General features: G+C 39.6%; 1 protein-coding gene across 39 annotated transcripts in view; it reads left to right on the top strand.

Moving 5' to 3' along the window:
* USP26 (ubiquitin specific peptidase 26) overlaps positions 1 to 27,294 on the top strand; it is a 64,932-nt gene that overhangs the window by 28,458 nt on the left and 9,180 nt on the right. For 2 of the 39 annotated variants that reach the window (XM_058536768.1, XM_058536744.1), the window contains one exon: positions 19,554 to 19,624. The exons of the other annotated variants lie outside the window; for them this stretch is intronic. The gene's annotated coding sequence lies outside the window, so the exon portion shown is untranslated. The remainder of the gene's footprint in view (positions 1 to 19,553; positions 19,625 to 27,294) is intronic. 39 annotated transcript variants of the gene reach the window in all.

Below are 27,294 nucleotides of genomic sequence, written 5' to 3'. Positions count from 1 at the left end.
TTGGAGTTTGGGCTGAATTTTGCATTAAACTTTGCACTCCTCCCCAGAGGAACTGGTGAGAAAAATATCTGATAAGAGCATGTGAATATGGTTCAAGGCTATCAAACTGATGCTTGCACATATATGCACACACAGTTTTAACAGTAATGATTTTGCAAGGTTGGAAAAGGAATGGCTGTTTTGTGTCACATACTAGTTGCTTTTCTGAGTATAGAAAGGAAACTGGCTACTTCATCCAAGCTCCTCAGAGAGATTTTCTTAGAGATCTGTGTGTGTGTGTGTGTGTGTGCACTTGATTCCTCAACAGAGTATTTAATGAACTATTCCAGTGCACTCTGGAAATGGAAAAGGTTCAGGGTGTCTAGAGGTTAAGGAGGTGTATTCATGTAAAGAAGAGGTATGGCATCTAATACTGGGAAATGAACACACAGGACCATTTATGTTGTTGTTCATATGACATCCTTGTAAGATCACTTAGGCCACATTCAGGGGCTTCTCAGTACTCTTCCCTAATACTTAGTCCATAGTCTCAGACTGTCAGAAACAGGCCGGCCCTGGGAGATCACTCTCCACTGGATAAGTGAAGAAATGATGACTTGGTGAGATAACGACCACACAGATTGTGATTGAGCTGATGCTGCAGTCTTGTCCCCTGTTTTGTGTTGTTGCTTGCATTCCGCTGCATACCTTTCCTCTCTGGAGAACTCAAAACTTACATTTCTAGGAAGTTGATAGTTCAACAAAGGCAGTAAATTAGCCCCTTTTTCAGATGGAAGAATTGAATACAGTGACCTTAAATGATTTATCCATAGTCACAGGCCAGAGAGAGGACTAGGTCAAGAATCTGTGTCCCCATGCTCTGGCCACACCCCTCTGATAACTGCATCAAGGTTTAGGAAGAAATGTTATGTAATTAGGTGGTTAATTTTTCATTACTTAGACCAACTGGTATATACTGCATGGGACATTCAGCCATTAGAAAGGCTTTGCCATCCTTCTAGAATCAATAGTTTTACAGGGATTTCTTATGCTTTTGTCTAGAGTTAGATTAGGGTTAAAGTTGAGGCATTAGGAGTGGAAAGGGGATGGTGATGTAGTGTTCATAGTTGAATCCCATAGGAGTTTAGCTTTCCAGGAGCTCCTTAGCATGGAATAAGCATGCTTTATAATTACATACTTCTCATTTCTTTATAAGCATGTAATTAGAAAGTAGAAAGTAGTAAGCATTACAGTTGAGGTCTGGATCTGGATCTAATGCTTTAAATCAGCACTCAGAAGTTTTACTATCAGGCATAGACACAAGGGAGTGTCTTTTTTAGGCACATGTTTTCTATGAAGTTGGAGGACTCATTGGACAAGATAGGAAATAAATAGAACCATTAGATGCCCTTAGAAAAAAGTATATTATTTATTTCTTTAGATCCCGCAAAGCAGAGTTAGACAACCGTCGTTCCTTCCTTCATTAACTCAGCAAACAAGTATTATGTTCTATTATATTAATAGAATAGATTGGGGGCATTGAATAACTCACTATTTAGCTTATGTATTCAAATGAGCAATGAGAGTGAAGTACAAAGCCAGTGTTAACTCTGTGGATGGACTACCAGTTTGCTATTTGGAAATAGTTTCCAATCTCAGCTTTCCCACTAAAACCTACAATTAGTTTGAATGTTGTCGTACACTGATTACCATACTGCTTGCAGTAAAATATCACCCTCTCTTAATTGCAATTTCTTTGACAGTGTTTCCATTTGAATTATTCATCCTAGTTTTGAAGGAGTTCTATGCAAATCGACAGTGTAATAAATACTTGTAGTACTTTTTTCAGAAAACTATATTCCAAATCATTTTATAAAGTGCTGTGAAAACAGTCATTTGACCAAGTTGGCTGCCTGTCGTTCTGACTGATGTTCTAATTCAGGCCAGTTTGTGTTCACAGGCTGTCAAGAATGCTGTGAAAGGGTCTCCTGAAGAGAGTGGGAAGTTAGCCCAGATGACCTATGAGGTCTCTTCCAGCTCATGAGTATTTGATTTGGTGAAAGGCTAAATTGGTGGTAGATCAGATAGAAACCATCTGCAAATGACAATTAAAGGGTTTTGGATTTTTTTCTTAGAGCTGATAAGGACCAAAATTCTTCTTGCCAAAGGGCACAGCTTACCTTCCTGTTTATGGTAGCCATTATTCACTTGTCACACGATTTGAAATAATCGAGCATTATGTTCAATTCACGATGTTATCACTTTAAATTGTAATAAATTTTTCTTTATGTACCATTTAGGGAATGCTCTATTATACCTAACCCTTGTGTTCCTGAAGGGCAGAAGTACACAGGACTTCACAGAGGTTCTATAGCCGTGACTGTAGCTTTGAAATGGCTGCGTGGAGAGCGAAAGGAGCAGTGAGAGTGTGCCTGTTTGTGGGGACTGCTCTTCCCCACCCAGTGCACACATGTGCACACACAGCAGGGTGACCATGTGGCAGCCTATACCACCTGTAAGGCCAAGAGTTATCTTCATAGGGATGCATTTTATTTGTTCTAAAGTAGTGGTTCTTAACGTGTTTTTGGTCACAGATCAACTTGACAACCTGTGGACATTGTACACCATCTTCTCAGAAGAATCAGCTTGTGCACATACCCATAGGCTTTTACAACTTTTTAGGGGTTCAAGGACTACCTCAGGAGTCCACCATATTACTCAGGCTGAGAATTCCTGTTAATGTTATCTAAACAATTATTTCTTTCTTTGGTCATATGACGTTTGATTGCCTACCATGTACTCTGGGCCCTGTGCTATGTGTATCTAGTGGCATTTCCCAACTGACCAGCCACAGGACCTTGGGCCATCCCTTAACATCTTCAAGTCTAAGTTTCCTATAGTGTCAAATTAGAGCGTTCTAATGGGATGATCCCTAAAGTCCCTTACAGTGCTTTATTTACTCAGCTTTGTTCTAGGCACAGAAAGGAATGCACAGTTTAAGCATCCAATAAGGTAGGACAATGACCAGAACCAGGCAAAAGCAAGAAACAAAGAGAACAAAGGCTCCTATTAGGTCATTTGTAGCCCAGACACTTAGGCAAAGCAACTGTGTCTCACTCGTGTGAAGGTACGGCAGCATCAAGTCTGCCTCTATATGTGGCACTTGATATTAGAATAATAATTAATTCTCATGTCATTAAGCCTTTTGGGCTATTGCATGATTATTTTACTTTATTGTTGGGTTGCTTTTAATCTTATTTTAACTGAATCCTTTTCAACCAAGTATTTAATGGGTTGAGTTACTATTATTGGACTGCTGGAGGTCAGGAAGATGGTACCCTGTGTGAGGAAGCTATGAGTGGAGTGTCATACAAACCCTTTCAAGTAAATTATATTTAAAATTTTTAGGTTATTACGGGCTCTACTGAAAACATTTAAAAAGCTCTTAGTAAACTTGTCCCTAGGCTGCTTGTGTCTTTATTTATTGAGCCTTCAAATATTCATTTGCTCATGTCGAGATGTGTGTTTGTTTTAGTTTTTATCCAGTACGATTTAATTTTATACTCAAGTTTTGTATAACTGAGACTTTAAGCTTGTATTAGGATGTCCAGAAAAGCTCATTAATTCTGGCAGATTTTCTCCTAACAAGTAGAAATTCATCAACATTGAATAATGACATATTAAACCTATTAAATTGAAAATATCTTTATACTCACCCTGGAGCTTAAATATGTCAGCCAATAATAATCAAATACCACCCAAACACTCACAATTTTCTGAGAAGAGAAAATTAGGTGGTTTTAATATGTCTGGACAATAAATCAGACCAGCAACATTCTATCATTCATATGAGAAATTTATATAACTCAGATTAAACACATTATATTAAGTGGAAAATTAGAGTAATTAAATGTTATAGGGGAAAAAATATTATTAGAAGAGCAGCAAAGACACTCTTGACATGCCAAGAGTGCTGCCTAGACCTTAGCCTAAAGACTGGTGAGAAAGTACAGGCACACTAGGCTAGAGGGTGTGATGAATGGGTTGGTTCCCTGGAGTCCTGGGGAGTAAAGAGTATCCAGATTCACAACAAGTGGTCGGCTAGGCCTAGAATGTGCCAGCACACTGGAGAAGAGGGCAGATACCATAAAGGTTGAACTTCTTACTTTTTATTTAAATTAAAAACATTTTGAAGTAAAAGATAGAAATACTTTAAAACATGTGAATGGGTTGTGATGAAGATCAAGAGCCTTCTCTCTCATGTTTCTCTGCACCCCCTCCCTAATATCTGCTTTTAGTTCTGGCTATTTCCCTATCTACATCCCTACTATCTTAATAGCCATTACAGTTATGTGTCGCTTAACGACAGGGATATGTTCTGAGAAGTGCTTTGTTAGGTGATTTCGTCATTGTGCGAACATCCTAGAGTGTGCTTACATAAACCTAGATGGTGTAGCCTACTACATACCTAGGCTTTATAGTTCTAATCTTATGGACCACCGTTGTATATGAAGTCAGTCGAAATGTCATTAGGTGGTGCATGACTGTATTTAAAATTTTATCTTAGGAGATTGTCTATTGTCTTCTGCTCTGCTCTCATAGCTCATTTACTCCACCCTCATCTTTTCTCTTGTCTTTTTCCCCAAAATTTACATCACTTAATGTCTACTGATGTTTTAAATTTTTATTTCTTTATTTATTTTTCCCCCCAAAGCCCCAGTAGATAGTTGTATGTCATAGCTGCACATCCTTCTAGTTGCTGTACGTGGGATGCGGCCTCAGCATGGCTGGAGAAGCGGTGCGTCGGTGAGCGCCCGGGATCCGAACCCGGGCCGCCAGCAGCGGAGCGCGCGCACTTAACTGCTAAGCCACGGGGCCGGCCCCAGCCACTGCTCTTCAACAGCCGACTCTTGTTGCATCAAGCCTCCATGCTTCACAAGGACATTTTTTTGCACTTCTGTCCTTCCCTTCATTTCTTTCCCTTTTACATTCTGCACTCTGTGAAACATACTTTTGCTTTTACATTATCAAGGTTGTTAAAAGCACTCTTTCTTTTTTCTAATCACCTTATTTTGCTGGAGTAAATCATTAAGTAATCTCCTAAGAAAGGTGTGTGTAAGGCAGAGTTTTTGAACTGTTAATTATTTGAAAATATCTTTATTTGGAACTCACACTTGATTGATACTTGGTGTAGAATTCTAGGTTCAAAACCATCGGCCCAGGATTGTTTATTTTCTTTTTTTTTCTTCTATCTTTTTGGATCTTTTCTTGGTCAGATAGATATTGGGTCTCCTGGACCAATCCTCTGTAACATTTATATGTCTTCTTACATCTGTCTCTTTGACTTTTTGCTTGGTGTTCTGGGAACCCATTCTCAATATTGTGAAACTCATGATTCATTGGACACCTTTTTCTAGGCCACAGTGCATTCCCTCCCCCATTTCCTGGGTCTTTCCCAGGTCTCATTCTTGATAGGCCCTCTTAAGCTTCTCACTCGTAGTTGTGACTCTAACTATGGTGATATTAGACACAGACATCGTTATTCCTAATCTTCATTTGTGTTCTCAATAAATAAAAAATAGTCCTCTTTTACTCCCTGTCCTCCTCCTTAATTTCTCATGAAAATATACCTTCTGCTGCTCTTGCAATGTCATTATGTAGCATAAGGCACCAATTATAGACTTCTCTATTTGTCAGAACATTATGAAGGTTGCCTTTCACAATGCCATGCCTGGGGTTTGAATAGAATTTATTTGGTGAACTTCTTCCACAGCTGATTTCTACACCCTTTCCTCTGGAATCTGAGTTAAAAAAAATAGTACGGAGTCATGCATTAAATAAGTCATTTAAAAGCATCTCAAGTAACAAATGGAGGAAGAGCGGAGGTTGCTTGTGAAGGAGTCTCCCTATGCAGAAAATTATAAATTTAAAAATCTACAGTAAGCACTCTATTCATGAGTTATTAGTTAGCTCATTCTTCATTGGCAAAACGCTCCCAAAATACTGCCTTGATAATCCAAATAGTTTTTGCTTTAATATATATCAACAAGTCACTTAATTTAAGCTCTGCACTTAACTTTACTCCTTGAAATATATAGCATCCCTTCTGTCACAGAAATGCTTGAGAATTTTCCTGTAATGATGTTATGTTTTGTGCTAAATGGAAACTTTCCAGATGCTCATCCAGCCTCCTACTTGCTGCAAGATTCCTGGCACACTTAGCTCTACCAGTTTCTCCTGCCTGGTAATCAATCAAATCCTTCTGCTTGAGCAGAGAGTCCATACTGTCAGTGGGTACAGGCAATGGGTAAATGAAAAAAGGTTTTTTTTCAATGCTTATACTAATCTGGAGATGCCCAAAGCAAGAGATAAGAGTGAGGCTTCTGATCTTAAAGCTTGGTCTTAGAATTTGAAGCTAGAAGGCACTGTTTCTGCTTCCTATATCTTCTTTCTCTTTCATTGTTCGCTTAAGCTGCTTTTATTAGGGCAAAAGTTTCACATGCCATTCCTTACTTCATAGCCCATGAAAGCATATACAGATTGTAATTTGGGAAGAGACAGGTGGGGCCATGTCTTTCATACTTAGAAGTGACTGAGGGAAGTAAGACCCTCAACACACATTGCTGTTCATTCTGTCTCACTGGAGCATTCATGAAAGACTCTCAAAGAATATACTTCTCTATATCTGGATTTAAGAAGCAAAGAGGGGGGCCGGCCCCATGGCATAGTGGTTAAGTGCACACGCTCTGCTGCTGGTGGCCTGCGTTCAGATCCCGGGCATGCACCAGTGCACCGCTTGTCAGGCCATGCTGTGGCGGTGTCCCATATAAAGTGGAGGAAGATGGGCATGGATGTTAGCCCAGGGCCAGTCTTCCTCAGCAAAAAAAAAACAAAAACAAAAAAAAGAGGAGGATTGGCATGGATGTTAGCTCAGGGCTGATCTTCCTCACAAAAAAAAAAAAAAGAAGCAAAGACAGCATTCCAGAGGACAATAACTTAGGACTTGAGAAACCATTAACTCCAATCAATTCAAAAATTTTTTCTATAGTCTCTTTTTAACGTGTGTCAAGGTTAAATAGAGCAAACTTTTTGTTATGCTTAATATTTAGAAAAACATACAATAATTATTTTTACCATGTTCTGAAGGTGGATATTAAACCATCCTAGCGATGTTAAAATAAGCTTAGCTTGTATAGAGTTTGGACACGGTTTACCTTTGATATTACCCCCGTACATTTATTAGTGAATTTTTTACATGAATTGATGCAACTTTTAAAACATCATTAATTTTTGTTCTAACTGTAAGTGCAGTGATAATCTACATAATGTTTTTAAGCAGTCAAAGCAACTGTAAGAAGAAAGATATTTACAATCCAGGAAGAAAAAGTAAATTATTAGATCATTAGCATTAGGAAAAGAACATTTATGTAAAATGTTCATATTGTGGTGAATAATGTATTTTTTAATTGTCTGATCAAGGCAAGACCAATATTTGGACTGTTGTGAGATTTCTGTGCTCTTACACTAATCTTCTGAATAGAATGCATTTCAACAGAGCAGAATGATAGAGTATTAGGAATGATTAGGACTTTCGTGTATCACACTGTCTCTTGCCACAGCAGAAGAGCGCTTCAGGCTCTTAGAGAAATGGTTGCATAAAACCCAAAACCTCTCATACAGTAAATCTCCATTTCATTGCAATATGGATTTCCATTTTGGTTATTACTCCTTTCTGTCGTTCAACATTCAACATCTTGGACTTGGGAAAAGCAGGGTCACAAAGAGGGAATTGGCGATGGCCTGTTGTCATTCTTTTGTGCTTACGCTAATCTGCTGAACAGAATGCATTTCAACAGAGCAGAATGATAGAGTATTAGGAATTATTAGGACTCCCGTACTTCCCTCTTTTTTGTATCTCACATCTTGGATCATTCTTTGCTTTTTAACAATCTCTTGGAGATTGTTGTCAGTGCTTTTAAAGAAGAGGAGTTGTGGAGGGCAAGCAAGCAGATGTACCATATGCTTCTGTTGAGAGAAATCCTTAGCTAGGTCCTGGACCTATTTGTGGAGCAGTCTTGGCTCTTGTGGCTTGATGGCACTCAGAAGAGTGTCAGTCTCAGAGCTTTGCTTTAGGGGGAGAGAAGTTACAGGGACTAACATAGTGGGCTATTTTTCGACTGCAACTAGCCTGGTGATCACAGGGAGCCTCCAAATTTACGATGCTTGGATTATTACGTTTTTCATTTTCAACTTTGTTCCCAGATTTCCGTTCTGTGAATAGTGGCACCCAAAACAATAACACTTAGTGTTTGTTGAGTGCTTAGTATATGCCAGCCAAAGTGTGAATAGCATTAAATTCTAACAGCTACCTGGTGAGATGAGCACTATCTCTCACTGTATAAATGTGAGATAAAGATACTCAGCCTTACAGTAGTTCAGTTCTTGCTCGCCCAGTGGAGCTTGAATTCAAACCCAAGCAATTGGACTCTAGAGCAGATGCTCTTAACTGCTAGGTGTGTCGTGGTGTCTCCTGCCACAGTGCAGTGCTTGAGAGAGACTCAACTTTTATAAGTCTGAGGAGTTTCTGAACTTTTTAGTCTTAGATTGCTAGCTGACCTACCCTGCAAGGAATATTAGAAGAAGTTCTTCAGGGAGAAAGAAAATGATTTGAGTAAAAAATTAGATCTACATAAAACAGGAAGAGTATTGGAGAAGGAATAATGAAGGTAAAATAAAATCTTTTAGTTTAATTATTATTAATTTATTTAATAGGTAATTGTTCAAATAATAGTAACAGAGTATTGGGCGATTATAGCATCTGGATAAGTGAAGCTATTGACAGCAATATTGTGAAGGCTGGGAGTTTGGGATTTGGAATATACCTCTGTGATAAGGTGCTAGCAGTACCCATGAAGCAGTATGGTGTTATTAGAAGGTGGAATTGGATTAGTTGTAAATGTATATTGTAAACTCTAGGGAAATCACTAAATTTTCTATTAAAATTTTGTTGATATGCTAAGAGAAGAGATAAAATGGAATTATATAAAATAATTAAAACCAGAGAAGGCAGAAATAGAGGGAAAGAAAAAAGAATAAGGGGATAAAAAATGGTTACTAACATAGTAAATATTAATCCATCCATATAAATAATCACTTGAAATGTAAATCATCTAAATATATCAATTAAAAAACAGACGTTCAGAGTGGATAAAAAAGTAGGACCCACTTTAAATACAAATATTCAGGTAGTTCATAAGTAAGGGGATGGAGAAAGATGCTAATGCTATACAAAAGAGAGCTGGAGTAGGTGTATTATTTTTAGACAAAGTAGACTTCAGAACAAGGAAAATTATGAGGGACAAAAGGGAGCATTACATAATGATAAAAAGGAATCAATTCTCCAAGAAGACATAACAATGCTTAATGTGCTTGCACCTGACAACAGTTTGTCAAAATGTGTAAGGCAAAAGCTGATAAAACTTCAAGGAGAAATAGACAAATCCACTATTACAGTTGGCGGCTTCAATGCTCCTTTTTCATTAATTGATAGATTAAGCAGGCAGAAAATCACTAAGGGTATAGTTGACCTGAAAAACACCATCCATCAATTTGATCTAATTGACATTTATAGATTACTCCATCCAGCAATAGCAGACTACATATTCTCAAACTCACATGGAACATTCACCAACATAGATCACATTCTGGGCCACAAAAAACACCTAAACAAGTTTAAAAAAATAGAAGTCATGTAAAGTATATACTTGATCCACAATAAGATTAAACTAAAAATCAATAGCAGAAAAATAGCTAGAAAGTCCCAAAATATTTAGAGATTAATGTACACATTTCTAAATAACACATGGATCAAAAGAGAAGTCTCAAGAGAAATTAAAAAAATATTTTGACCTAAACAAAAAGGGAAATAGAACTTAAAAAATGTGTAGGTATGCAGCAAAAGCAGTGCTTAAAGGAAAATTTATAGCATTAAATGCATATATTAGAAAAGAAGAAAGATTTCAGATCAATTAATCTAAGCATATACCTTATTAGAAAGAAGAACAATTTGACCCTAAAGCAAACATGAGAAAAGAAATAGAGACAATAAAAATTAGAGGAGGAATCAGTGAAACTAAAAACAGGAAAATAATAGAGAAAAATCAAGGAAACCAAAACCGGGTTCTTTGAAAAGAGCAATAAATTGGTAAACCTCTATCCGGATGTAATGAAGATAAAAAAAGAAGACACAAATTACTAATATCAGAAATGAAAGAGGAGTATCACTACTGATCCAATGGGCATTAAATCCAAAACTTTCTAAAATAACAAAGTCTGTTTAAAATAAAAATTTTAAAAATGAGTAATGATTAGGGGTTTCCTGAAGGATATGGGCTTCTATGCAGATGATGGAGTGCATGCAAAGACAGCTCACAAGGGGTCTTGTTGAATTTAGGGATCAGTTTCTAATCTCCTAATGGCTGCAATGGGTAATGGGCCAAAGATGCTAGAGAGCGTGGCTTGGCCAGGCCTGTGAATGCATTTGGGGGCCATACTTAATTGTCGCTCACTAATCTCAGGAACATTGTTGAATTAATATGGGTGTTCATAAGAACTGAGGCAAAATTTCTCCAGGTTAAGACCTGACTTGCTTTTTATTTTCCCTTAAGGGAAATGGGCCTTGGTGGTCAGTAAAAGGCAGAAAGATTGAATATAATGATAACAATCATAATAGCAGATAAAAATAACAGTGCATATCTATTGTTTTTTAAACCGCCTTAAGCCAGGGTCCTCTCAGCACATCCCAAGTGCAAAAAATAAAATCACTTTGAATCACTTTTTAAATTTATGTTAAGAATGACTCACCTGAGGCAAACTTAATGATTATATGCAATGTCAAATGCTACATTCCTATCCCAACTCTCTGCCTCTGAATCACTGGGCTGCTAATCTAGCTCCTGACAAAGAGAAATCCCTTAATTGGCTCTTCTTAGGAATCACTAGCTCTCTGTTTTCAGAAAATAAGTTCGTATGGGTTAGAAATGAGTGAGGGTGAGGAATGTCAAGAGGTTCAGACAGAAGGAAAAGAAAAGGCCCAAGCCAATTGCTACCACACCTTCCCTGTTGGCAGCAAAAGACTGTGGGAGAGAAGAGGTAGAAAATGGGAGTGCTCAGATGGTTGGGAAGGAGAGCCCTCGTGTCCATAGTTTGATGGCACCTGAACCCTACTGTCAAGATTCATTCGACTCATAGTCTTTTAAAAATTGCTACCAAATACTATTGAGTACTTCCTCGTTTCTGTTCTGCATGGACAGTATCTTTAATAGATGGCTGCAAGACCCTGATTACAACCCTTTTTTTGATTAGATTCTGTGGATTATTCCCATGTGGAGGGAACAGGTCTCATTGGAACAAAATAATCCTGCTCACAGCCCCAAAGGGCATTACCTCTGCTATGGACTGAATTATATCCCCCCTAAATTCATATGTTGAAGGCTTAACCCTATGTTGGTGACTGTATTAGAAGATAGGGCTTTTAGGAGGTAATTAAGTTTAAATGAAGTTATAAAGGTGGGGTCCTAATCAGATAGGATTGGTGGCCTTATAAGAAGAGAGAGAATGAGCGAGATCTCCCTCCACACACATGCACTGAGGAAAGGCCATGTGAGCACACAGGGAGTAGGTGGCCATCTGCCAGCCAGGCAGAGAGGCCTCAGAAGAAGCCAAGCCCTGCGTCTGGAACTGTGAGGAAATAAATTTCTGCTTGTTTTTTTTTTGTCTGTGGCTTTTTAAATTTTTTTAAATTTTCTTCTCTCTCTCTTTTTTTTTTTTTAAGATTTTTATTTATTTATTTTTTTCCCCCAAAGCCCCAGTAGATAGTTGTATGTCATAGTTGCACATCCTTCTAGTTGCTGTATGTGGGACACAGCCTCAGCATGGCCGGAGAAGCGGTGTGTTGATGCGCGCCTGAGACCTGAACCCGGGCCGCCAGTAGCAGAGTGCGCACACTTAACCGCTAAGCCACGGGGCCGGCCCCTTCTCTCTCTTTTTTAAACTATTTATTGAGGTCATATTGGCTTACAACATTGTGTAAATTTCAGGTGTACATCACTATATTTCGGTTTCTGTATAGACTGCATTGTGTTCACCACCAACAGTCCAGTTTTCATCCATTACCATACATGTGTGCCCCTTTACCCCATTTGCCCTCCTCCCACCCTCTTCCCCTCTGATAACCACTAATCTGTTCTCCTTATCTATGTGTTTGTTTATTTATCTTCCACATATGAGTGAAATCATATGGTACTTGTCTTTGTCTGACTTATTTTGCTTAGCATAATACCCTCAAGGTCCATCCAGGTTGTCACAAATGGCCTGATTTTCTTTTTTATGGCTGAGTAGTATTCCATTGTCTATATACCACATCTTCTTTATCCATTCATCCGTTGATGGGCACTTGGGTTGCTTCCACGTCTCGGCTATTGTGAATGACACAGCAATGAACACAGGGGTGCATGTATCTTTTTGAATTATTGATTTCGTGTTCTTTGGATAAATACCCAGTAGTGGAGTAGCTGCATCATGTGGTATTTCTGTTTTTAATTTTTTGAGAAATCTCCATACTGTTTACTAGATTTCTGTTTTTTAAGCCACCCAGTCTATGGCAGCCCAGGCCTACTCAGATATCCTCCATCCTTCTTTCTCTAGCCATAGAGGATCAGTGGGGGCAATAGCTAGAATATTGCCTATATGTAAAACACTGATAGAGAAATTCCTGTGTGGAAGTTTGGCGTTTACAATTGTTTAAAGGGCAATTTGGCTTGCCTCTTTGTGTTTTAATAGCAGAAAGGCATTTCACATAATAATTCAACGCTGTGGCTGACTCTAATCTAGGTCTGCGGGTGGGGGTTTGCATTCTTTGCTTGTGATTTACATCACCTGACACCTAATGTAATGACTTCCACTGCAAGGGCCATTGCTGCATCTGTGCAGCTCCAATCTGTCACTGGCAACTTTCTGAGAGCTGGGGTACCCCCCCATTCAATCAAGAAACTAGTGCTGTGTGTAATGAATTACATCCTTTTCCCCCAACCCCACCAACTGCTACACATCACTTCTCTTCAAAACTTAGTGAAAGCAATATTTTTCCCTTACTCCCCCCCTCCCTTTTTCAGTAAATGCAAACTTGGCTGTGCAATCAATCATTGAAACTTTAAGCTTTTTCTTCATTTCAAGTATTCATAAGCATGTCTCTGTTGAAAGTTTCAAATGCATTCTTTTAAGAGTGTCATTAGTACCTGAGCTCCCTAACTAGCTACTATACTTCAGGACTATCTTTGAAGCTGGAGTTTCAGCCATCTGTGTGTAAGCAGCAGCCATCTCTGTGATTGTCTTCTAGGACTGTAACAGATGTTTTAGCTGATAAATAACACCTGTAATTTTATTGACAACATTGCAGTTCAATGACAGTACCTAAGAACCACTTATTCTGTGGGCTAGGTTGATGGGCGTAATAGAATGTGGGACTAGGATTTCGAGGGTAGGATTTGATATGATTATTTAGGTTGTATCATTAGGCATTATTATACCAAATAATTTATCCAAGTGGATGGTCTTCAATTTTCAAGTCACTCAGATTTTGAATGACTGATAAATTAAGAGAATGAAGTTCATTATGGGCAGTGAGAAGAAAAAAGTACATCAGAAGCTTGGAAAAGAACAGAATCTTAAAACCAGCTAAGCTCATAATGCATTCCAGTGAATTGTTAAGATGCTATTATTATGTTAAGAATTTCTCTGCTTTCCTATAAAGGTCTCTGAGAGTATTTTCTGTTGGCCATTAAGACAGAGTAAGGCAAACCAGACAGCAATTGTGACTTGAATGTTCAGTACTGTAAAACTATTATGTGAATCCATTTCAGTTTAGGTATGGAAGATGATGGTGCCTCAGTGCTGTCTGCATCATTAAAACTCAGGAGAGAAAATATAAGTGAGTGGAAAAGAGGAAGGTGGAAAAAATTAATTGGAGCTGTGAGACCAATGACACTCCCACTCGATCAACCCTATCTATAGTTAAAGAATTAAATGCTGTCTAGAGAACTCTGAATGAGTCACTTCTTTCGAATCTCTGGAAGGCCGTTAACCTCTTGCCTACATGTAGGAAGAGTATCCCCTGGAACAGACTCTAACTGTACACTAGAAAATAGAAATCAAGATAAGGCAGAAGTTCTTGGGGTTTATCCAGAAGAATTTAGTTACTGAAATAACGAATGTCCTCATTCCCCTACCTCTCTCTTCCAACCTAACATGGCTTATTGTACTTTGGACCTTTGTGCTGCTCCTCATTCCTGGAATGTGCCCACTCCTTTTACTTAATGAGTAGACTGGAAAGGAAGAGACTCTGCACTTAGGTAGGGACTTAGGTAGGAGCTTTGGGTTCTAGTCTTGGCTTAGACACTTACTGCTCTGACCTGAATGTACTTATCTGACATTCTGTGAGATCTGAGGCTAAGGATCTTTTATGTCTCATCAGCACCAAGAGTTCCTAAGTCTGTGAATTTACCAACCTCAGAGAGGTTCCTGTCCTGTGGCCCATTGGCATGCAGAGGGAGGTTGGATTTACTTACATCTATCTAGAAAAGAGCATTGACCTGGATCCTGAATTTCACTTTAAAAGATTAATCCTACTTATTCTTTCCTGTCTCAAGTATGAATCTGTTTTATATCAGTAGGAAAGAATATTAGCCCTCTACATTTTTTTCTATGCATATTTTTAAGAAGACATGAGCACATACTATATTCTTGGTTGATATCCTGCTTTCTTAACATATCTGTGTCATGGGCTTCTTATAGTGACTGTATATTCTGAACGAAGTACTGTACACATAGTATATTAGTGGAGTTACTTTCAGTTGAAGGTGTCAGAAATAAAAGCCATTCAAAGTAGCTTTTAAGCAAGAAAAGAAATTTATGGCATGTTACTGAGAAATCCTGTGGGTGGCATTTAGTTTCACATGTAGTATTCTCTTTCATTCTGTTTCTCAACTCTGCTTTCTCTTGTTCTCTGAGTCTTGGCTCTTTCCTGACACAAAAAGGCCCTCTCCATGTGGCAAGAGGAGACAGCTACCAGTGCTCCCCCTTGTCTACATGGTAAGAAGAGATGCTTAGATTCAAGGGGATCTGACTGTCCCCACATGGATCATGTGCATCCCCTGTACCGATCTTGGTGGACAGTGCTCTGATTGCCTGCTGACTGACAAAATCAACAGCAGTCCACTGCATTCCATTCCGAGTCTGCTCAGCACTCTCACACTCACTGAAATGCACAGGGCAGTCTCCCTCCTTTTCCTGGGAATCTTTGTACAAACAGCCTCCTGACTGGAATCGCGAACACACTCACTTTCTTTCTAACTGAAAATAACCAAAAGACAATCAAGTTGATGTTTCCAGTGATATCTGTGGAGGGATTTCTTTCCCCAATTGTGAAGTTAATTTTGTAAAGTCTTTAACAGGAATAAGAATCAGATTTTACATTCTTTTTACCTTTTTGGTCACAGACACATTCAGTCCTTTTTCTGCATTTTAAAATCAGCCCTTCAAGTGGTTCTGAAGCCCTATAAATATTTGGACCCACTGTGTTCAGTTGGTCACAAATATGGCATCAGATGCCACTTGCGATCTGAATGGCATCTTCATTCCCACCTAAGTGTGCTGTCTGAGCTCCCTAAATGTATAACCGGTTGTCTACTGCAATCTCTCTTGAACTCAGACTTTGCTGTCCTAAGACATTTATTCATCCTTCATCTCTAGGACCACACCTTGAACTCACTGAATTCCACATCCTAGTGACTCATAGCACCAAACTCTCCAACCAAAGGGGATATTAACTGCTCTTGCAACGGGCTTCATGCTTTCCCACTGCCTTACCCTTGTTGATGCTGATCACTCATTTCTACAATTTCATCCCTCTATTTTTTACCACTCTGTCATGGACTGTAAAAATCCCATCTATTTCATGCTAAAAGCAAACATGAATGCGGAATGGAGACAAATAGAACGTCAGGAAACTGTTCATTGGAAGTTAACTCTAGTGGCTTAAATAAGTAGGAGTTTAATTATTTTAATTATTTTTCACATAACAACTATATCTTGGGCTGTCAAAATTTCTATTTAAGGCTCTTCCCAACATGAATATGGAATTAGTGATTAAAACTAGATATCATACAGGCATGTTTGACTGCATGTAACAAAAAGTTTGACTGCATGTAACCCCAACTACAGGGTCACATCACAGAAAGTGTGTTGGTAGTAAATTCACTCCTGTGTAGTAGCTCCGGATCATTAAGGATGGAGGCTTTTATGACCTTTCATTTTAGTCTGCCGTCCTGAACTTTCAATTCAACCAATATAAAAAGACTTTTCCTCTCCCAACCTTTGGACTTAAATCTCATGATATTCTATATCCAGTGGTCCTGGGTTTTCAACTGCAAGTGACAAACCAGAACTACAGTAGTTTAAATAAATGTGATGGTTATTGCAGTGGCTCAATGACATCTTCAAGGAACCATGTTCTTAAGAAATCTGTTCACTCTTCGATTCTGGTTGTATTTCATCTTCATACTTGTTGTCTCCTGGAAGTAATAAGGCTTCTTTATTGCAGTGTTCATCTTCATGTTGTTGTCTCATGAGATAGGAAGGCTTCCTTATTCTAGCTGTCATATTTGTATTCAGTTGGTGAAAAGGGAAAGAGTGAATGTGGAATGGCAAAACAGGTCTTTCTAGGCATCTCTGTTCTTTATCAAGTACACAAACTCAGTAGATTCCTGATGCTGTTTATTGACAGCTTTGTCAGATGTCCTCAGCACTCTGGAAGGGGGGTGGAAAGGGATGGAAGTATGGATGGGGGTTGGGTCAGCCAACCTACAGTATGTGCTGTATGGAAGTAAATATCACAATAGAATTTCTGGAACTGGCAAGGTATTAAGTTATGCCTACAGTCACCTTATTTTATAGATCTATGCTGTCCAATATGGTAGCGAATAGCCACTTATAGCTATTTAAATTAAAATTGAATACAATTAAAAGTTCAAGATCTCAGCCTCATTCGCCACACTCAGGTGTTCAATAGCAACCTGTGTCTGGTGGCTACCTTATTAGACGGCACAGATATAGTAAATTTCCATCTCTGCAGAAAGTTCTATTGCACAGTGCTGTGCTAGGTGAAATAGGATCAGTGAAGGGACAGGGTTAGTTCCCAGTTCTCAGAGTTAGCTAATAGCGAAGCAGAGACCAGACACCTGGTCTTCTAATTTTCAGATCGATATTCTTTTAAGTAGATAGCATGGCTTTCTATACATTTCTGTCTTTATGCTTAATACTGCTTATTTTCAAGAAATTATACCTATATTTTGCTGTTCTTCTATGCTCTAGTGTATATGAGTAGCTGAAAATGCTGACATGGGTAACCGGTGGTGTTTTCACTCGTAATGCATTGAGCTGGTTAACATTACAATATAGCAAGGGCCTAAATGACGGTATAGAAGTCAGTTGAGAGTAGGTAAGAATTGCGGCGTTGTTGAAGAAGCCTGTTTTAGGTTAAATTCTGTTGTACTTTCTGTAATGGCCGAAAGGCATTGCCCCTTTAAGAAACCAGATGGTAAAATCTTGTGCTTCTGAGGTTTAAGTGAGTTAATGAGGAATAGCTAGAGGCACAAAAGTGGTGCATACCCTTTAAAAAGCTTTTTAGATCCTCAGCTGGAGAAGGGCTCGAGTGGAAGAGCCAAGTGTAGGAGCTAAGATGTTATAAGAGTAACAAAGAGGAGATAGGCTGTTATCACCTAGATTCCACATAATAGCTAGATATAAATGGAGACACCTGGTTGAAAGCACATGTAAATAGAGGGGGACAAAAGAAAAGGCATTAGAAAAATAGGGGATATTAGAAGTAATGAAGATATAGCGTAGTGAAGCCTTTGAGTTTCTTCTTTTTTGTAGTTATAATTTATTTAACTGGGCTATTCCACAAGTAGTAAATAGAAAATATTAAACTGATTGTTTTATTATCTATCTAAAAGTATATGAGCACATTATCTGGTTTATTGCTGTCATTCTTGATTTCTTAATATAAATTCAGTTGGTTTTGGTTTGCCCCTGCTGCCTCAATTGGCTGTCATTAATCATCTTGTGGCTATAGCCAGAGGTGCAAGTTAGCATCTCAGAAGAATCAACATTGCCCTCTGGTAGCTGGCCTTCGTTTGTAACCCCCTTTTTGTAATGAAAAGAACATAACACTGAAAATCTAATACTTGGCAGCAACCCACTCTAACGCATTAATTAGGACATGTCCAGTATTCTTGGTCACTGGCGTCATTTTTTTTATACCGGAGAAATCCAACTTTTCCCATAACTCACTCCCCTGGTCCATTCAGTCTCTGTGCATGTTTTTCAAGCCCCCAGCAGGGAAGTAAGCAACCAACATAAGCATCTGTGTGTTGAGAACATACTGGTTCCTTCTAGATATATGCTTTGTTTGTTTTCACGTGTCTGGAAGACATAAAAGTAAATCCTCATTGTATCTTGGAAAAATACCACACAGGTAATCAGTGGAGAATCTGAGTTCAGGTCTTAGCTATAAGGATGTGTGCTTTGACAGTGTTGGGGAGAGGGAAATTCCTCCTTCTACCCTTCTTGAGTTCTTATGGCTGGACTAATAATAAAACTGACACAAGACCAAATTAACACGATAAAAAGCAATTTAATACATACATGTTGGAGATCATATTAATGATGCTCCAAGAGTGAACAAAACAAAGCAGTTTATATATCTTTTTACACAAGCAACAATAAATTTGTGAAGAAATGACAGGACACAGAAACTTAGGTTTGGGTACGTAATTAGCGAGGAATTTGAGCAGAGTTTAGGCTCGAGGTAGTAAATTAGTAAAAGTAACAAGGTTTGTTTATATAGGCTTCTCGCCCGGAATTCCCTAGTTCTGGTGATAGGGATGTCTATCTTCTGGTGCAGGGAGGGTACCTTTCACATGGGAGATTTATTTCCTGCTTTCAGGGGGAACAGAGAGAGAAAGGTCAAAACTTTACATTAAGTCAAAACAAGTAAATTTAATTCAAAATAATCAGTATGCCGTTGTGGGATGTTTTGGTGTGGCCTTCCCTGGGCCCCAACAACAGCATACTGATATTTAAAGAATATAAGGGAATTTGTGCTCTTAAGTAAGTCATTTATCCATAGGCTTATTTTCCTTATTTGGAAATGAGCTTGGACAAGTTTTTTGTGGCACAAATTTCATGATTGTGTGTGGGAAATATCCCTGCCCCTCAGTGTTTGGAAATCGTTAAGTATGTCACCCCTCAGCACAAATGAAAATATGCACTGAAAATTGCTGAAAACAGCTGCAGTAGAAAATACCCAGTACAACTCATAGTCTCTTTCAGTGAGAAAATTGCAAGTTCTCAAGGAAATTCTCATGAATTCTGACCTTCATCAGGAGGCACTAAATAAATCAATGTATTATTGATTGACCTGCTGTCATGAATCTATTTTTCTTTCCTTCTTTCAGTCTCTGTACCTATATGGTTGGTAACACGTCCAGCAGAAGCCTGCACAGTTACCCAGCAGCTCCTGAGAGAAGTAAGCATAGGTGGTTCCCTAAATTCCAAAAGTATTTCGCTTATCAAGCGGAAACAAGTAAGCTCTAAAGAAAGAAAGCAACTGTTCCATTGTAGTGTTGGCTTTAAATTAGCCCCTGCTCTAAGGTATGTGAGCTCTATCACATATGTTCTTATGTGTCCAGTCAAAGGCATGGAAAGTAAAACCCATAAAGGTATAATTATAAAAATAGGGATAGAAAATCAATCAAATCTAAATCCCTTTCAATGGCTTCAAAGTCAACTCCAAAGTAAGAACTCTTTTTACAGTTACCCTCTGCCTGCCAAAGCCAAACCAAGCCGTCATTTTACCCCCTGAATTAATTACTTGATTTAACATTTATCAAATGGGCATGTTGAATACTGGCTCCCCAAAATAGCACCAGAACAACTTGTTGCCAGGAAAAAGCTTAGCTGAGTTTATTGCTTACCACTTGTAAGGGAGAACTCCAAATTGACAGAGTCTAATAGTGTTTTGGGAGAGAAAGGGAAAGGCTGGGATGTTGAGACTGTGAAGTCTGTCCTAATGGGAGAGGGGACTTTATTAGGATTGGGTAAAAATCATGATATAATGGTTTAGAATAGGTGGACACAGCAAAACAGGGATTTGGAGGCAAGAGGTTCAGAAAGTCTTAGGGTATAAACTGTCAGTTGATGCTTTCTATTGAAGAGTTGCTGGAATGTACAGAAAAGCTATTTGCAACTTGTATCTTCCTGGGCAAGAGTCTTTTCAAATAGTAAAGTCATGTTGATGAAAATAGTGGAATAATAGACTCATGTTAATGTAGACAGTAAGCTGTGTGGGGTACATGATTTTGGTTCTGGGCACCTATGTACTGGGGAAATAACGTGCCCTGCTGCTCTCCAGGTGCTTATGTGTTTTAAAGTTCACAGAGATAAAAAGCAAGAATTGAGGGAAGAGGGATACCACTAGGTGGGGAGAATGATGGACAGATTCATGAAGGACGTAACGTTTGAGCTAGGCTCTGATCACTGGTTATAAGTTTAGCAAGTTTGAGTGGTAACCTAGTGTTTCATGCTTAAGGCTACTACTGCTTGGCTAGTCATGGCTTTCTTTCTTTGAGGGTTCATTTGGGGCAAGCAAAGACTTTCCCATTTTGCCATAGTCCTGTGGAGGGAAAATGGAAGCAGGGTCATTGGGTGAGGTTCAGCGCCCTGTTTTTGAAGGCTCCCAGGTCCTCTAAGCATGGTTGCATGTTGCCTTCTCTGCTTTTTTATAAGTGTCATTCAGAACTTACAGAAGAGCTTCTTAGCTCTCTGCCTTCCTTACTTTGCGGGATGGCCTCCACTAGCACCACATAAACATCACTAAAATATCAGTAGGGAAAGGAAGGGTGAGGTGGTTTGTTGGACTCTTAGGGACTCTGTTCAAGGATGCAAGTCCAGAGCAGCTGCTCATTTTCTCATTTGAGCTTTGTGAGTTCCTTTTCTTCCAAAATGATCAAGCTGAGAGCAGAGCATTGTTTTTGTCAAACAGTGGGTTAGAGACTCCAGAAGCAGGAGCTGCAAAGCTCCGGATAAATGTGGAAGTACTGACTTGCTTTGATTTTGGAGAGTGCTCTCTCTCTCTCTCTCTCTCTCTCTCTCTCTCTCTCTCTCTCTGACACACATACTCACACACACACATTTTTTTTTTTTTTTAGTGGCAGCAAGGAGGAAAATGATCTGATATGCAGAATGAGGGACCACTTAAATAGGGAGATGAATGCAAATCACCTTTTTAGGGGTTAGAGGTATGACTTGGGTTTTGAGAATCCATTCTTAAGGATGTTTCAGGACAAGTTTTAAAAAAATGAACAACTTTGCATTTCCCCTGTTTAGGGAGCTGATTCTTCAGATTGGTGTTTTGAAGGCATTATGAGGGATTTTCATTCCAGCATTTGCGGCATTTAACACATTTTCAAGTTCATTTCCCCAAAAATGGCTATGTAAAGTTCTCTCATAGCTCTTACTAGGCCTGACTGTGTCACATGTGTCCGTAACCAAGCTGAAGACGCATTGAATTGCTGCCCTCCTCACCTTAGAAAGGAAAATGCTATAGCTCCCCCTTGTGTCATGTGAGGCCATAAACAGCCCTGATAGATCCACAGTAGCAGAACCCACTCCATTAGTATCCTGAAAGTATCTCCTCAAAGCTTTGTTTGGACGGGTACGTTGCTGTACAGGAAAGTACCAGGAGATCCAGCTAATTTTTTGTGATTTCCCCTTTATTTCCTACTCTCCTGTAGTGTATCCGTGAGCCTCTTTCTTGGAGTGTCACCTTTTTCTGGCAAACAATTCCTTTGGGATGATTTTCCTTATGAGGTGTAGTCCAGTTATCTTCCACTCAGTACGTCGAATCTTGTACCATTTCCTCTTGAAATTGAGAGAGAGAAACTTGCTCCACTATTGCCTTCTCTTGCCCTGTCATAGGGGCCACTTCATTCTGTATCATGACTTCTCAGTTTGAGTCAGGCACCAGTCCCTTTGTCCCTCCACCTCCAGAGTAAACCTGTCAAGTTTTCCAAGACTCACACACTCTAGTTGCATGAGTTTGGACTTAAACATTTGTGTGTGTGTGTATGAGGATGGAGCTAACATCCATTGCCAATCCTCCTCTTTTTGCTGAGGAAGATTGGCCCTGGGCTAACATCCGAGCCCGTCTTCTTCTACTTTATATGGGACACTGCCACAGCACGGTCTGACAAGCGGTGTGTCGGTCCATGCCTGGGATCCCAATCTGCACACCCTGGGCCGCCACAGTGGAGCGTGCGAACTTACCACTACACCACCGAGCCGGCCCCTGGACTTAAGCATTTTGACTGCTCAATAAGTATGTGGCCAGGGTATGAGATGCAATCACATACTTCGTTTGGAAACAATTCCCCAATCCTAGTCCCCACCCCACACTTGACTTGGACATAGGAGTAGGGGAAATACCACAGTGCTCCCTATTAATGAATTTCCTTACTTCAAATAATCTTTGATGACTATTGATATTCTTCACATGTGTAGCAATTCTTATATGATGTGGTTCTTGTTACTGATTTTGTTCCTTTGCCAATATTACAAGACAAGAGGAAAAAGTCTCATTTTAGAGGTCATTTTAAAAATTAATATGAGTAAAAGATGCTGATTGGTAAAAAGATTTACACAGTTTTGCAATTATATCTATAGGACAAAACCTAGAATTGCTTCATTAAAGTGTGTATGCATTTTTAATTTGATAGATAGTAGTCTTCACCTGTTCAGTCTCCCATCTCATTTAACCTGTCCTTCATGCCTTAGCTTGATGTTCCAGTAACAGTTCGAACCCATTTAATTACACCCCTCTCTGCCTTGCTGGCCCTTATTTTAAAATTTTGGACACTGTTTTCTTAAGGAAAGTTAGAATTCTTTGGTCCCAATCCTTAAAGGGCTCTGACTCATCCAGCTTTATGATTTCCCTTGGCAAAGGGAAGTTTCACTGCGCACAGACTGAAGACAAACTCATGGTTCTCTGATACCTGTTAACTTTGCGCTTGGGTCATATGAAGCAGCAGTGCAGGGTAGCAAAGGCTAAGTGACAGTCTGACAAAAAGTGAATGCTTTGTGAATTCTGAGGCAGGAAAAATCAGGCCTGGCAATCTTCTGAATGAGGTAAGACTCACGCAGGGTCTTAAAAGGAAGGGTAGACCTAAGAGAAAAGTAGGGAGATTGTTAGGGAATTCCAGGCAGAGAGGAAATGGTACAAGAAACTGAGATGGCAGAAAACACATGGACCCTTAGGTAACACTAACTGAATTTTACTTATCTTACTACATTTTCCCTTATACTGCCATTTTTTTGTATATTTGTCTAACAACCTATCTGAGGTCAGGAGTTTTATTGCTTCATCTTCGGATCTTGTCCATAGTTGATGCCCATAGTTGACTAGGTATCAAGCAATATATTGGTTAGTAAGTGAGTAAACAAATGAATGCAATACTTAGCAGAAAAAGCTGCAAAATACTAGGAGGGTTGCAATAGGAGAAAAGAAATTAATTTCCAGAAAGCCTCATTTGTCATGATTTCAACGTAACAAGTATGCACTTTCTCACGAAAGAGCACTCTTTCTTAATGAAATCATATTTAACTTCTGGAAAATAATCTGCATTCTGTTTTCCTAATCAACTATGTCTTATTAATAGCACTAACATAAGCATTTTAAAAGAATGAAAAACAAAAAAAGAGCTCTGCCAAATCTGTCTCTCAGAAAAAGTTCAAAGCTTGAATAGTTCATGGGAACAATTTGCTAGTCTAGAGATTTCTTCCCATTTTGGTCAGGGCCTCCTATGGAGAGATTTATGTGCAGTGTATGTCAAGAGGCAAAATAATGGCATTGCTCTGCTATACAATGACTTGGACATTTGCTCAGTGCAGAAATGCACCTTTAAACCAGAGAAAGAAGCAGAATCTGCCCTGATCCAATCATTTTGAAAAGCCATGGGCACTGAAGCTGGGACCAAACATAATGACAGGATTTAATTGCTAATGCCCTAGAGGCAATGTGCCTCTTGATGTGTTGACCTTTAACCTGGACTTGGGAGGGTGAAAAAAGAGAGGGGATGGTTTCCCTTCCCCCTCTCCCATCTGATCATGCCTGCCTCTAACCCTGTCCACATACCCCTAACATTCAACTCTCCACCCCCATTGCCATTAGCTACTTCCAGCTTTGGGGCCCCGGGTGAGAATGAATAGAAGAACAGAAAGGAAGGCAGGAGGAGAATAGGAGAAGGAAGTCTACAAGCAGTTGACAGCTGCTTAGAAGCAGGAGGCAGAATTATAGCCACTGAAACGAGAGCTGAACTCCTGGTCCCCTGATGGTTCCGCTCCACCCCCTAATATTTCCTGAGATTTAGGGCTCTCCATGTTTCTGCTCTCTGTCCCCATTTCACCCTTTCTGGTCCATATTTATAATCACTCTCTTCTCTACACTTTCGGCTCCCTTTCTCCTCTTACTTGGTTATTTATGAATGGTAAAATCTCGAGCAAAGTTAAATTCAAGGCTCTGCTTGTTACACATCTGCAGCACGGCAGCTGGGCAGCTGAATATAGCTGGAGAAAAACACAAATATGCTGATTGGTCTCGCTGTAAATTCATGACCACTAACCTTAAGTCGGCCCTTTGTGCTGCTCAGCAAGGTTACTAGTCCATTCACTCTCCTGCTCTTTCTCGAAACTTTCACACCTCTTGCTCTTTAAATTTCTTCACTGTTCTCCAGCCACACTGATCTGCTTTCTGTTTCTGACGTGCCAAGCACACTCCCACCTGAGGCCCTTTGTGTTTATTTCTCCTCCTCCCTGGAGCACCCTGCATCTATCTATTTCCTCCCTTACTTCCTTCAAGACCCTGCTACATAGCATCATCATTATCAGTCAGGCCTTCCCCGGCCGCTCTATATAAGGCAGCAAAGCACATCCCCACCAGCACTGGCACACTCTGTTCCCCTAACTTTATGTTATCTTCAGCAGTTACCACCATCTGGTATTGCATGTATTTTATGTGTATATATTGTCTATCCCCCTGCTAGAATGAAAGTTTTATGATAGCATGGATTTCTTTCTTCTTTTCATTATTCTATACCTAGAGCTTAATACAATGCTTGCTAGTATGCCATACTTATTTGTTTAAGGAATGAGTGGATAGATGAATACCTATTGGGTTTTGAGAATCCCCTCTTCCCATTTGCCAAACTCAGCATATTCACCTACTCACCCTCTGATATTTTTTGTATGGTGACCATAGTGTCCAAGCCCAGATTTAATGCACATCATCTAATTGGTGAGAAAATGTCTTTTCTTGGGACTGTCTTGGAAAATCCAGTGTGCTTATTAAGTATATTCTACCTAGAATCATAGTCTCATACAATGGAGTCCTCGAAGGAAGCTTAGGTGATCATTTTCCGGTTATTTTAATGGGCCCTGATAGTGGAATTGGCTTATCCAAGGTCACTCAGCTATGTTTAGTTTAAAGTAAATGTGAGTCGAAGTTATTTGGTCTTTCAGAGCTCTTGCTTGGGATTATTGGAGATACCCAGAAATTATTGGAAACCTCTATGGTAATTGTCAGGCCCTGCCTTCTCTACTTAGTGCATACAGGGGCTAGCACACTACCTCGTGGGTCCTTTATCATTTCTACCCAGAGAGGCTTGCTTGGGTAACCGAGCAGGATTTCTCATCAGATGATAGATATGTCTTTGTTCGCTTACTCCACATGTTTTCAAACATAAGAAGTTATGGAATAAAATGATAATTAAAACTCACCACCTGTACTAAACCACCTTCTATACCTTGACCCTCACCTATTCAGTGAAATAAATACATATTTGAATTTATATAGGTGATCACAGATGTAATCAGATGTCAATGGAAGACATCTGACAGAGATGTTACTTTCTCATAGTCATTGAGCCTTCAAGCTGTAACTACCTCCAGATTTTCTCTTTTAGGGATGTAATGAATGCTCTGTGAATGAGAAATGCATATTCCAATTTGAAAGGTGTATTCTCACTGGTTTTCAAGTTTTTCTTGCTCTTGAAATAACGAAAGCATGAATGGTAGGAAATATAACTGTAGGATACAGAGGGCAAATACTGCAAAAGCCTCACCAGTCCTCATTAAATTATCTTAATATAGAATTAGTAACTTGGGCTTCTGGGTCCTCAGGCTTGCAGGCATTCTTCCCAAGGGCCAATTTCTTATTTGTTCTGCAAGGGATGAGGCTAAGCCAGGCATTTTGCAGAGTTGAGGTAGGGCCTGAGCAATGTCACTCTGGGAAATCCTTTCTTTTACAAAACACTGCTCCCACTCTGGGTATGTGTCAAGCTCCAGAAAATGGCAGTGAAAAGATATTTTCCCAAATACTTTATCCCTACTGGAAGCAAGACTCTTTTCGATTGTGATGTTTATACAGTGATGTTTAGAGTCTAAATGCTCACATTCTTTGTGCCCCTGAGAGCGCTGGCTGCAATACCCAGCATGGAGCAGACCCTCAGGAAGTCATAATATGCAGCATAGAGCAGATGCTCAGCAAATACTCAGTGACCAAGGAGATCAATGTAAAGTGAATTAGTAAATTAACAAGGAAGCAGACATTTCTGCCAGGAGTTTCTTAACCTTACGGCCAGCTTCTTGACACCATAGGTCATGCCTCCAAATGTGACAGGAGTAGTGCACCTTTATGTTTCTGGCTATGCTTTGAGATCAGCAGCTAGCCCAGTGTGTTGCACTGGTAGGTGATCAGTCAAATTGAATGAACTGAGTTTGTGGGTATAATGAGAGAAAAGCACTTTGGCTTTCATAACTTTTGTGTGTGTGTGGGTGTGTGTGTGAGGAAGATTAGCCCTGAGCTAACATCAGATGCCAATCCTCCTCTTTTTGCTGAGGAATATTGGCCCTGGGCTAACATCCGTGCCCATCTTCCTCTACTTTATATGGGATGCCGCCACAGCATGGCTTGAGAAGCCATGCGTTGGTCCGTGCCCAGGATCCGAACCCGCGAACCCTGGGCCGCCGAAGCGGAGCACGCAAACTTAACCACTACGACACCTGGCTGGCCCCTATAACTTTTGAATATAGTTGTCATCCATATGTTTTGAATCTGATGTGGGAGTGGCAAGGGAGGAGGAATAG

This window comes from Diceros bicornis, chromosome X (genome assembly GCF_020826845.1).
Source record: "Diceros bicornis minor isolate mBicDic1 chromosome X, mDicBic1.mat.cur, whole genome shotgun sequence".
NCBI classification, from domain to species: domain Eukaryota; kingdom Metazoa; phylum Chordata; class Mammalia; order Perissodactyla; family Rhinocerotidae; genus Diceros; species Diceros bicornis.
Note: the sequence above shows the minus strand (reverse complement) of the source record. Positions and strands in the feature narration are given on the sequence as shown.